Here is a 12,504-nt window from a genome sequence, read left to right as displayed (position 1 = left end):
TTCCAGGCCTTCCTCCCGAGCGGGAGATTGATTTTTCTATTGATGTGTTGCCAGGCACCAAGCCTATATCTATTCCTCCTTATAGAATGGCCCCCGCAGAATTGAAAGAGTTGAAGGAGCAATTGAAAGACTTGCTCGATAAAGGCTTCATTAGGCCTAGTTCATCCCCGTGGGGAGCACCCGTATTGTTTGTCTGAAAGAAAAATGGCTCTTTGAGAATGTGCATTGATTATCGGCAATTGAATAAAGTGACGATTAAGAACAAATATCCTCTTCCGAGGATTGATGATTTATTTGACCAATTGCAAAGTGCCAAATGGTTTTCAAAGATTGATTTGAGGTCCGGGTATCATCAGGTGAGGATTAGGGGAAAAGATGTCCCTAAGACAGCCTTTAGAACAAGATATGGTCATTTTGAGTTCCGAGTAATGTCGGTTGGGCTAACTAATGCGCCGGCAGTGTTTATGGATTTGATGAATAATGTGTTCAGACCCTTCCTGGATTTATTTGTGATCGTATTTATCGACGATATCTTGGTGTATTCTAGATCTGAGGTAGAACATGCGGGTCATTTGCGTACTGTCCTTGGAATTCTTCGAACTCGAGAGTTGTTTGCAAAGGTTTCCAAATGCGAGTTTTGGTTGAACTCAGTTGCATTTCTGGGGCATATTGTTGTAGCCGATGGTATTCGAGTGGATAGTCAAAAGATTGAGGCCGTGAAGACTTGGCCAAGGCCCACAACTCCTACGGAGGTTCGTAGCTTTCTGGGCTTAGCAGGGTATTACCAGAGATTCGTTGAAGGTTTTTCTTCTATTTCTGCACCACTCACAAAGTTGACCCAGAAATCAGCAAAGTTTCAATGGACAGACGCTTGTGAACGTACCTTCCAAGAGTTAAAGGGTAGATTGACTTCTGTCCCTGTTTTGACACTTCCAGAGGGATTGGAAGGATACGTTGTTTATTGCGATGCTTCATGTGTTGGGCTAGGCTGTGTATTGATGCAACATGGTAAAGTGATTGCGTATGCTGCAAGGCAATTTCGGAAACATGAGAAGAGTTATCCAACCCATGATCTAGAATTGGCTGCAATGGTTCATGCATTAAAAATATGGAGACATTATTTATATGGTGTCCATGTGGATATTTATACAGATCATAAGAGCCTTCAGTATATCTTTAAGCAGAAAGAGTTGAATTTGCGGTAACGACGATGGTTAGAATTGCTAAAAGATCACGACGTTGATATCTTATATCACCCTGGAAAGGCAAATGTTGTAGTTGATGCCCTTAGCCGCAGATCGATGGGAAGTTTATGTGATGTACGACCAAAGAAGAGAGAAATGGCCCGTGAGCTCCAGCAATTAGCTAGCCTAGGAGTCCGAGTAGTGGACTCAGGTAGCAGAGGAGCTACCATTCAGAATTCCGCAGCCTCGTCGTTAGTAGCAGAAGTGAAGGAGCGATAATATGAAGATTCCATGATAATGCAGTACAGAGATACACTCCCTCAGAAAGAGGAGTCATCATTTGATATTTCAGGAGACAGAGTTCTCCGATGTAAAGGCAGATTATGTGTTCCCGATGTGGCAGATTTACGCCACCAGCTATTGAGAGAAGCTCATTGTTCCCATTATTCTGTTCACCCCGGAGCGACAAAAATGTATCATGACTTTAAGTCTATATATTGGTGGAATGGAATGAAGAAAGATATAGCGGAATTCGTAGCTCAATGTCCTAATTGTCAACAAGTGAAAATTGAGCACCAAAAGCTGGGTGGATTGTTGCAAGCTATAGAAATCCCAACTTGGAAGTGGGAAGTGATTAATATGGACTTCATTTCAGGCTTACCCCTTTCTCGACATAAGTATGATTCCATATGGGTGATTATGGATAGACTCACAAAGTCAGCTCATTTCTTACCGGTTAGAACGACCTATGTGCCAGAAGATTATGCAAGGCTTTATGTTAAAGAGATAGTGAGACTCCATGGTGTTCCAACGTCTATTATCTCTGACAGAGGGACTCAGTTTACAGCTAATTTTTGGAAGTCTTTCCAAGAGGCTTTGGGAACCCAAGTGCGCCTTAGCACGGTATTTCATCCACAGACCGATGGACAAGCTGAACGTACTATTCAGACTCTTGAGGATATGTTACGGGCATGTATGATAGATTTTGGGGGTAGTTGGGATGATCACTTGCCACTCATTGAATTTTCTTACAATAATAGTTATCATTCTAGCATTCAAATGGCACCGTATGAAGCTTTATATGGGCGAAAGTGTAGATCCCCAATCGGGTGGTTTGAAACAGAAGAGGCTAAATTGATAGGGCCAGATTTGGTCCAGCAAGCTATAGAGAAAGTTAAACTCATACAAGATCGGCTATTAGCAGCCCAAAGTCATCAAAAGTCCTATGCGGATAATCGCCGAAGAGAGTTGGAGTTCAAAGTGAAAGATTGGGTATTCTTGAAAGTGTCGCCTATGAAGGGTGTAATGAGATTTGGAAAAAAGGGGAAGCTTAGTCCCCGATACATTGGGCCTTATGTGATGTAAATACGATATAAATGATGTTGAGAACATGAGACGAACAGTGTATGTAAATGGACGTCGTGTGTGTTATGGCCATGGTTATGGATGAATTGAATGTAAGTCTAGACATATGGATAATGTGAATGAGTAATTGCTATTGTTATGGCATTGTGAATTTATTATTGACGTTTGGGAGTTGAGATACATTATGGAGGAGATGTTGTCCGATTTTCTCTAGCTTTAGTCATATATGCTAGCTATCGATTCTAATGATAGTATGACTTCAATGAAGGTAGAAACGCTAGCATTGGAGGAGAACGCGCAAGTGTAGAATAGTGAAACGGAAAGGTATGTAAGACTGACCCTTCTTTCATAAGGCATGGTTCTTTGGCCAAACATCTAAATATTCTGTAATAGTATGATATCCTTCAATTGATTTGATCTTCCGAGCTAGCAAGCTCACGATTCTTGATACGCTACAATTGTACTAATGTCCTCGTATAACGAGTAAGCCTATAAAGACGGATGTGACGAATGACGATGATAGTGATAATGATATCGATGACGATAATGATGAAGATGATTATAATGACGTCGATAATAATGAATCTTATGAGCTATTATGTATATGTATCTATGAGTGACTATTATAGAGCCCCGAGCTTATGAGGCCGGGTGTGATATGTAAATAAGTATGTATACGATTACGAAACGTGCACACACCTCTGCAGAGGGTACAGATAACCCTGACGCCTTGGTAGGGCCAGGTAGATGTAACCCTGAAGCCTTGGTAGGGCCAGGTATGAGTAACCTTGAGGCTTGGTTGGCCAAGTATGTATGAAACACCGATCCTGTATGGTCGGGTATGCTAAGTAAATAATGATGTATATGATATAAATATGAATATGATACGATATGAATGTGAATAAGGGTGTATATACGAATACGAGCACGAATATGGTACGGATGCGAGTATGGATACGGATATGGATGTATGTACGTAAATACGTATTAGAGATGGTAATATCCTATGTAAGGCAAGTAAGTGCCCATGATGATGACGTTACTATCTCCTACCTCCTGTTGTTTCTTATGTTGCACATTATGCTTTCATATTGATGTTGATCATGCTTTACATAATCAGTACATTCTTCGTACTGACGTTCTTTTGTTTGTGGACGCTGCGTCATGCCCGCAGGTGCACAGGGAGACAGACTTGACCCGTAGCCACTTACTCAGAGATTTCATAGCAGAGCTCCATTTCATTCGGAGCCATAGATTTTAGGTACTTATTCTTTTGTGTATATAATTATGGGCATAGCGCCTGTCCCGCTTATGTGATATGTTATATTCTTCTTAGAGGCTCGTAGACATATGTATATGGTTAGATGTGTCTGGCCTTGTCGGCCTATATTTTGTATATCATTTTGATAGCCTTGTCGGCTCACGTACATTGATGTGGCATAAATGCCAATGATGATTTAAAGATATTGTCGTCCAATGGGACTAGCGTGATTGATGAAAAGAAAGGTATGTTTTGCTATGTGGCTCACCTAGATGTTATGTGAAGGTATGTCGAGGGGTGCCCAGGTAGGATAGCACCGGTGCTCATCGCGGCCCACCTAGTCGGGTCGTGACAAACACGCAACCTAACCCAACGCCCAAGGCATCACAATACACAACATAACCATCGGGTCCTTCTGGGAGTGTCAGGACTGGGGCTGAAGTTAATCTATCCTTCAATTCCTGGAAACTGCGCTCACAAGCATCGGTCCACTGGAATTTTGCCGATTTCTGTGTTAGCTTCGTTAATGGTGCTAAAATGGAAGAAAATCCTTCCACAAACCTCCTATACTAGCCTGCTAATCCCAAGAAGCTATGGATTTCTATTGGCGTTGTAGGCCTTGGCTAAGTCTTCACAGCCTCAATTTTCTGAGTATCGACCCGAATACTATCAACTGAAATGATATGGCCCATAAAAGCTATAGAAGTCAACCAAAACTCATATTTTGAAAATTTAGCTTACAATTCTTAAGCCCGAAGAATCCCAAGAACAGTATGCGAGTGATCTGTATGCTCTGCTTCTAATCGAGAATATACCAGAATGTCGTCGATAAACACGATCACAAATAAATCTAAGAAGGGTCTGAACACGTTATTCATCAAATTCATAAACACTGCCGGAGCATTAGTCAACCCAAATGACATTACCTAGAATTCATAATGGTCGTATCTAGTTCTGAAAGCCGTCTTGGAAATATCTTCTTCTCTAACTCTCACTTGGTGATATCCCGATCTCAAATCAATTTTGGAAAACCACTTAGCACCCTGTAACTGATTAAACAAATCATCAATTCTTGGAAGCGGATATTATTCTTTATCATCACCTTATTCAGCTACCTATAATCAATGCACATCCGTAGAGAACCATCTTTCTTTCTCACAAATAGGACGGGTGCTCCCCACGGTGATGAATTGGGCCTGATAAATCCTTTCTCAAACAAATCTTTCAATTGCGCCTTCAACTGTTTCAACTCTGCAGGAGCCATTCGGTAAGGAGGAATAGATATAGGCTTGGTGTCCGGCAACACATCAATAGAAAAATCAATCTCTCTTTCCGATGGAAGGCCTGGGAGTTCATCTGGAAATACATCCAGAAATTTATTTACTATCGGGAGGGATTGAAAAGTCGGTGGCTTTGCTTCGGTGTCATGAACTCGGACTAGGTGATAAATATAGCCTTTAGCTATCATCTTCCTTGCCTTAAGGTAGGAAATAAATCTACCCCTGGGAGACACTGTATTACCTTTCAATTCAAGCACGGGTTCTCCCGGGAATTGGAATCGGACTATTTTCGTTCTACAATCCACACTAGCATAACAGGAGGCCAACCAATCCATGCTCATAATCACATCAAAATCTAATATTTCTAGTTCAATCAAATCAGCTGTAGTCTGGCGATCACATACCACAAGCACACAATTTGTATACACTTGCCTCGCTATTACGGGATCACCAACCGGAGTAGATACTTCGAAAGGTTTAATTGGCTCGGGTTTCACCCCCAATACGGTCTGCAATATAAGGAGTAATATACGACAACGTGAAACCCGGATCAATCAATGCATAAACGTCATGGGAGAATATGGATAGTATACCTGTAACCACATCTGGGGAGGACTCAAGATCCTGGCTTCCGGCTAAAGCATAAATACGGGGTTGGGTACCACCTAAACTGGATGCTCGCCCACTGCCCCTACCACGGCCTGCTGGAATCTGGGGAGTCTGCCATACGGGGCGTACAGACGAGGAAGAACCAGTTGCTGATCCTGTGGGCTGAGCCCCAACTCTACCACCCATCGATCGACAATCTCGCATTATATACCCAACCTAACCATAGGCATAGCAAGCATCTGAACCTTGACGACACGGGCCCGAATGCAATTTTCTGCACTGACTACATCGTGGGATCGGTGGTCTCCTCTGACTATAGTTACCTCTAAACTGGGAACTCGGAGCTCTCGAGCTCTGACCCTATCCTGAATGAATGAGGCGGTCAAATCTCCTACCTGCAAATCGAGGAGTTGCACTAGTCGTGGACTGGCCCGAGTACTTGGAATACTGTTGCTGACCCCCTCTATACTCATTACTAACAGATCTGACCCTCTTACTCTGCCCTCTATCAATATTGCGCTCACCCCTTTGCGGATGTTGCTGGTCTTCTAAATTCTGGGCATGGGCCTAAATACAGGAAATGTCCATCCCCTCCTAGAGTGAAGCTGTCAAACAATCTTTGAACAAATATAGCCTTAAGCCACTCACAAATCTGTGTACTCTATCTCCCATATCAGCTACCATAGTGGGAGCATACCGGACCAACAAATTGAAACAGATACTATACTCCCGAGCACTCATATTCCCTTGCTTTAGATTTAAAAACCTGTCAGCTCGGGCCCTTCGAACCTCGAGTGGCAAATAGTGACGAAGAAAAGCATCTACAAATTCCTGCCAAACCGGGGGAGGTGCATTTTCCTTCCTCGAAGATATCCAATTATTATACCATAAGACCGCTACATCTCGGAGTCTATAAGATGCCAACTCCACAGACTCAGTATCGGAGGCATGGATGATTCTTAACGTTCTCAGCATCTCATCAATAAAACCTTGCGGGTCTTCATCCGGCTTTGACCCAAAAATTTTCGGGGGATTTAAACTCATAAAGTCACGGGCTCTAGCGCTAATCGTCCTGTCACTTGGATCCGTACTCTACCGCTGAGCCTGAGCGGCAACTAGCTGGGTCAATAACTGAATAGCTTCGATCATTAGTTGACCCGAAGTACCCGGTGGAGGAACTGGAGGCATAGGAGCCGGAGCTGAAGCCCCCTCTTGTTCTTCTAGAATAGGCGGAGTGTGAGAGGTATTGGATGGAGCCTCATTATGAGATTCACCATCTTCTACATTCGTTGGTGGCTCCCTTTCCATCCGCCCTTCTGTCATACCCTGCCTTCTGGGCGGCTGTGGCTTTTCTCTTTACCAGCATCGCTGAAATCATAGCACCCAATTAGGCAGCAGAAAATCTTATAACATGGCTCCATGGCACGATCTAATAAGAAGAAGAATGGTAATTTTTCCTAAATGTCCCGCAGGCTCCTTGTTTATAAGTGTGGCGCGCTTCACACCTATAAACAAGACTCTACTGGACACGTCTCGTAGACACACCCTAGGACGGAACTGCTCTGATACCACTTTTGTCACGACCCGACTAGGGGGCCATGACGGGTACCCGGAGCTGACTACCGAGCACCACTCATTCTGCTAGTCATCATACCCAACCCCAATATACACAATCTCGAAGGCAACATATGCACATATATATATATATATATAAGCCTTCATGGCTACGAAAATGATATACAAAATATACACTGATATATCCATAAGACATCAACTATCCACGTATCCGTATCTACGATCCTCTACTAGAGTACTGGGACATAAGGATGGGACAGGACCCCTTCATACCCAAAATATATATACAAAATAATATGACCATAAGTAGCACCTCCGGAGTAGTGGAGTGCTCCTATAAATCGCTGATAAGATAAGCTCCTACGGGTCTGCACTGTCTCCCTATCTACATGCGGGCATGAACACAGCGTCCAAAAAGAAAAGGACGTCAGTACGAAAAATGTACTAAGTATGTAATGCATGAATAATACCAACATAACAAAGAAATGATGAAACATAAGGCGAAGATATAACCTGCTTAGCTTTTAATGGAAAATACATGTTATGCATATAAAATATACTATCATCGTTAACCCGCGCCCGGGTAACTATCACACGCCGCCCACTAGTGGTGTCATGTCCGGCCATCTAGGCACGGTGTTATCATAAGCCGCCCGCCTTCGCGATGTCATGCTCGGCCATCTAGGCACGGTGTAATCATAAGACGCCCGCCTTCGCGGCGTCATGACCGGCCATCTAGGCACAGTGTAATCTCATCCTCATGTACTTATCATAAAGCAGACATTAGAAATCAATTAAAACTACAACTCTATTAGGGTGACGTAAGGTCGAGAACCCCCGATTCCATTATGGATTAGTCATGATCACATGTCTCACCTTGAAGGAACTAGCACTATAAGGTGAGGCTATGATAGTGAATAGCATCAAGGGATCATGCAAGGATCTTTAACATCAAGGGATCATGCAACACATCAAAGGATCATGTAAGGCATCAAGGGATCATGTAAGGATCTTTAACATCATAATAGCATTGTATTGTTATCATGGAACACATCTTATCTCTACCTTGTAGGAAACCTTTAATACTCTTTAGCTTTCATCCTTTGGGAATGTAAGAAGGTCATGGGAACTACCGAAAAGAAGTCACAATATTTATAAGAATCATGCCTTTGAAGGAAGGGCTAGCCTTACATACCTTTGTATCTCTTCAACTCTATCGTCGAATTGGGTGCCCCTCAAGCTTGCGGTTCTACCTTTAAGGGAATTCGTACTAAGATTAGATAATTGAAGACATACTTAAGCTTAAGCTAGAGCGGCTAAGAGCTAACGAAAATTGGGCAATATCCCCATTGTTTCAACCACTTTCTCCCACTGTAACAATTCCCGACCATCAACAACAACACCCACAATGTCCTAATCAATAACCTCTTTAAGCTAAGCATTATTCAATTCTCACAAATCCCCCTTCAAGGGTATCCATAACCATAATTATAATACATCATATTTATTCCTCACATAACATTTCCTCAACGTCATTAACATCATCTATAACAAAATTCTATTCATATCATACTAAGAATCATGATTCACATTAACTTACTACCCAACATACCATTATTTCCATATTTAAGCTCATGTTCCACTTTTTACCATAATCCAAGTCTTTTAACCCCTCAATATTCTTAATAACATGAAATAAACATAAAACTCACTTTAATCACTTAGGAACAAGCCTTGAGGCAATCTACTCCATTAGAATGAAATCCCCCACTTAAATACCAAAGAAATTCTTACTCTTCACAAACCCTAATAGGCTTCCTAATACATGAATCGCTTAATCTTTGCTTTTGATCTTGGTTTTTGGTATAGATTTTTTGTAGAAATAAAGGGAGGGTTTTGGAGAGTTTTAGAGAGATGTAGGATCTGTTGTTGGGAGAATAATGGAATAAAAACGTGGGATCTTATATTTATAATCAGGGCTAGAAAATTCCAGATCCGTAGGTCGTCGACGTGCCGATGGTACGTCGACATGCCCCATCGAACCACCGCCTAAGATGCCTGATTGCAGAACCCTGTCAACGGTGCTAGACGACGGCTCGTCGACGTGTCGACGGTCGTCCTTTGGGTCGTCGATGCTAACTGGTTTCAGTAGTTTTTTTTGAACTGCTCTATTTTTCTCCGATTCGATTCGTTTCACTTCTAATTCCTTCGTAATGTCAAGAATGCATACTTACACTCTTGTACACATACAAGGTGAAATATCTCATGTCCAAAACTCTGGTGTGGATTACCGAACCGAAGGTACACACAGCCAGTAAGACAAAATCCCCTTGCAACAAAACGAAAGGTGTGACACTATCTCAGTTTGTGACCGGATAGCTTCTGTTTTATTTGATCCTGGCTCTACTTTTTCTTATGTGTCTACATATTTTGCTGTGAGTTTGGATATGATGTGTGATTCCCTGGATGCCCTTATTTATGTATCTACTCTGGTTGGGAATTCTGTGGTGGTAGATAGTGTCTACCCTTCTTGTGCGATTACTTTTATGGGGTATAGTGCTTGGGCAGATTTGATGATCTTAGACATGGTAGATTTTGATATTATTTAGGGTATGAGTTGGTTGTCCCTGCACTATGCCATTCTTGATTGTCACTCTAAGACTGTTACCTTAGATATGTCGGGGGCACCTAGACTTGAGTGGAAGGGTAACCTTAGTCCCCTCCCTAAGAAAGGTACATCCTTTGCTCGTGCTAGGAAGCTAGTGGAGAAAGGTTGTTTAGCTTATTTGGCGCATATTCGTGACACTAGTGCAGATACTCCATATCTTGATTTGGTTCTAATGGTATGCGAGTTTGCGGATGTGTTCCCCGCAGACTTGTCTGGTATGCCACCTGATCGTGACATTGATTTCAGGATTGACTTAGACCTAGGGACTTGTCCTATCTCTATCCCACCTTATAGGATGGCGCCAGCAGAACCTAGGGAATTGAAAGAGCAGTTGCAAAATCTTCTGAGTAAGGGTTTATTTGCCCGAGCCCGAGTGCCTCTCCGTGGGGTGCTCCTATGTTGTTTGTTAAGAAGAAGGATGGGTCTATGCACATGTGTATTGATTACTGTCAACTGAATAAGGTAACTGTCCGAAACAAGTATCCCATTCCCCATATTGATGACTTGTTTGATCAGTTACAGGGAGCTTCTGTGTTCTCAAAAATTGACCTAAGGTTAGGGTACCATCAATTAAAGATTTGGGCATAGGATGTCCCTAAAATAGCTTTTCGGACCATGTATGGACACTATGAGTTCTTAGTTATGTCGTGCAAGCTTACTAATGCCCCAGCTGCGTTCATAGATTTGAGGAACAGTGTGCTTAACCTCTTTTTAGACTCTTTCGTAATAGTGTTCATTGATGATATCCTGGTGTACTCTAGAAATAAATGAAAAACACTTAAGGATTGCTCTTGGGGTATTGCGGGAGAAGGAGTTGTATGCTAAATTCTCCAAATGTGAATTCTGGTTGTCTTCTGTGTCTTTCTTGGGGCATGTTATTTCGAAAAAGGGTATTATGGTGGGTCCTCAGAAAATTTAGGCAGTCAGGGAATGGGCTTGGCCCACATCAGTGGCCGAGATCCGTAGTTTCCATGGGTTTGGCTAGCTACTATTGTCGGTTTGTGAAAGGGTTTTCCTCTGTTGCTTCTCATTTGACCCGCTTGACTCAGAAGGAGGTATCGTTTCAGTGGTCCGACGAGTGTGAGGAGAGCTTTCAAAAGCTCAAGACATTGTTGACTACAACACCGATTCTAGCATTGCTCGTGGAGGGCAAGGATTTTGGTGTTTATTGTGATGCTTCACGTTCTGGTTTGGGTGTTGTCTTGATGCAGGAAAAGAAGGTAATTGCTTATGCTTCTCGGCAGTTGAAGGTGTATGAGAAGAACTATCCTACTCGTTATCTAGAGTTGCCAGCAGTGGTATTTGCATTGAAAATCTGGAGGCACTACTTGTATGGTGTCCATTGTGAGGTGTACACAGACCATCGCAGTTTGCAGCATGTGTTCACTCAGAGAGATCTGAACTCTAGGCAGCAGAGATCGATGGAACTGCTGAAGGACTATGACATCACCATTCTGTATCATCCTGGTAAGGAAAATGTAGTGGCTGACGCATTGAGCAGAAGTCGGCTAGTATGGGAAGTCTAGCTTATTTAATTTCTTCGGAGCGTCCGTTAGCTAGAGAGGTCCAAACTCTGGCTAACATTTTTATGAGACTGGAGATTTCTAGCACAGGCGGGGTGTTGGCTTGTGTTGAGGCTCGATCATCGTTTTTAGAACAGATTAAGGCTAAGCAGTTTAAGGATGCTAAGTAGTGTAAAATACGTGATAAGGTGTTGTGTGGTTAGCCAATGAGGCCATGATTGATGAGGAGGGTGTGCTGCAAATCAAAGGGCGAGTAGGTGTGCCACGTGTCGGCAATTTGATCTAGACCATTCTGATAGAGGCTCATAGTTTTAGGTATTCTATTCATCCTGGTGCTACTAAGATGGACCGCAATTCGAGGCAATATTACTGGTGGACTAGGATGAAGCGTGATATAGTAGAGTTTGTTGCTCAGTGTCTGAAGTGCCAACAGGTGAAGTATGAACATCAGAAACCTAGGGGTACACTTCAGAGGATGCCCATTCCTGAGTGGAAGTGGGAAAGAATATTGCTATGGATTTCGTGGTTGGTCTTCCGAAGATGCTAGGGAAGTTTGACTCTATCTGGGTTATTGTTGACAGGTTGACTAAGTCTGTGCACTTTATTCTAGTGAAGATAAATAATGATGCGGAGAAATTGGCTAAAGTCTACATTCGTGAGGTGCTTAGGCTTCACGGGGTTCCTATCTCCATCGTGTCTGACAGGGGCACCACGTTCACATCCAGGTTTTGGGAGTGTTTGCACGAGAAGTTGGGTACGAAGTTGGATCTTAGTATAGCCTTCCACTCTCATACTGCTGGGCAGTCTGAGCATACTATTTAGGTTCTTGAGGATATGCTTCGTGCTTGTGTGATAGACTTTGGTGGACATTGGGATCAATTCTTGCCTTTGGCAAAATTTGCATACAATAATAGCTACCACTCGAGTGTAAGGAGGTGTAGGTCTCCTATTGGATGGTTTGATATGTTCGAGGTGAGACCTTGGGGTACCGATCTTCTAAGAGAGTCCCTAGAAAAGGTGAAGGTGATTCAAGCCAAGC

Source organism: Lycium barbarum, chromosome 4, assembly GCF_019175385.1.
Source record: "Lycium barbarum isolate Lr01 chromosome 4, ASM1917538v2, whole genome shotgun sequence".
Classification (NCBI taxonomy): domain Eukaryota; kingdom Viridiplantae; phylum Streptophyta; class Magnoliopsida; order Solanales; family Solanaceae; genus Lycium; species Lycium barbarum.
The sequence above is the reverse complement of the archived record's forward strand: the minus strand, read 5'-3'. Positions refer to the sequence as shown.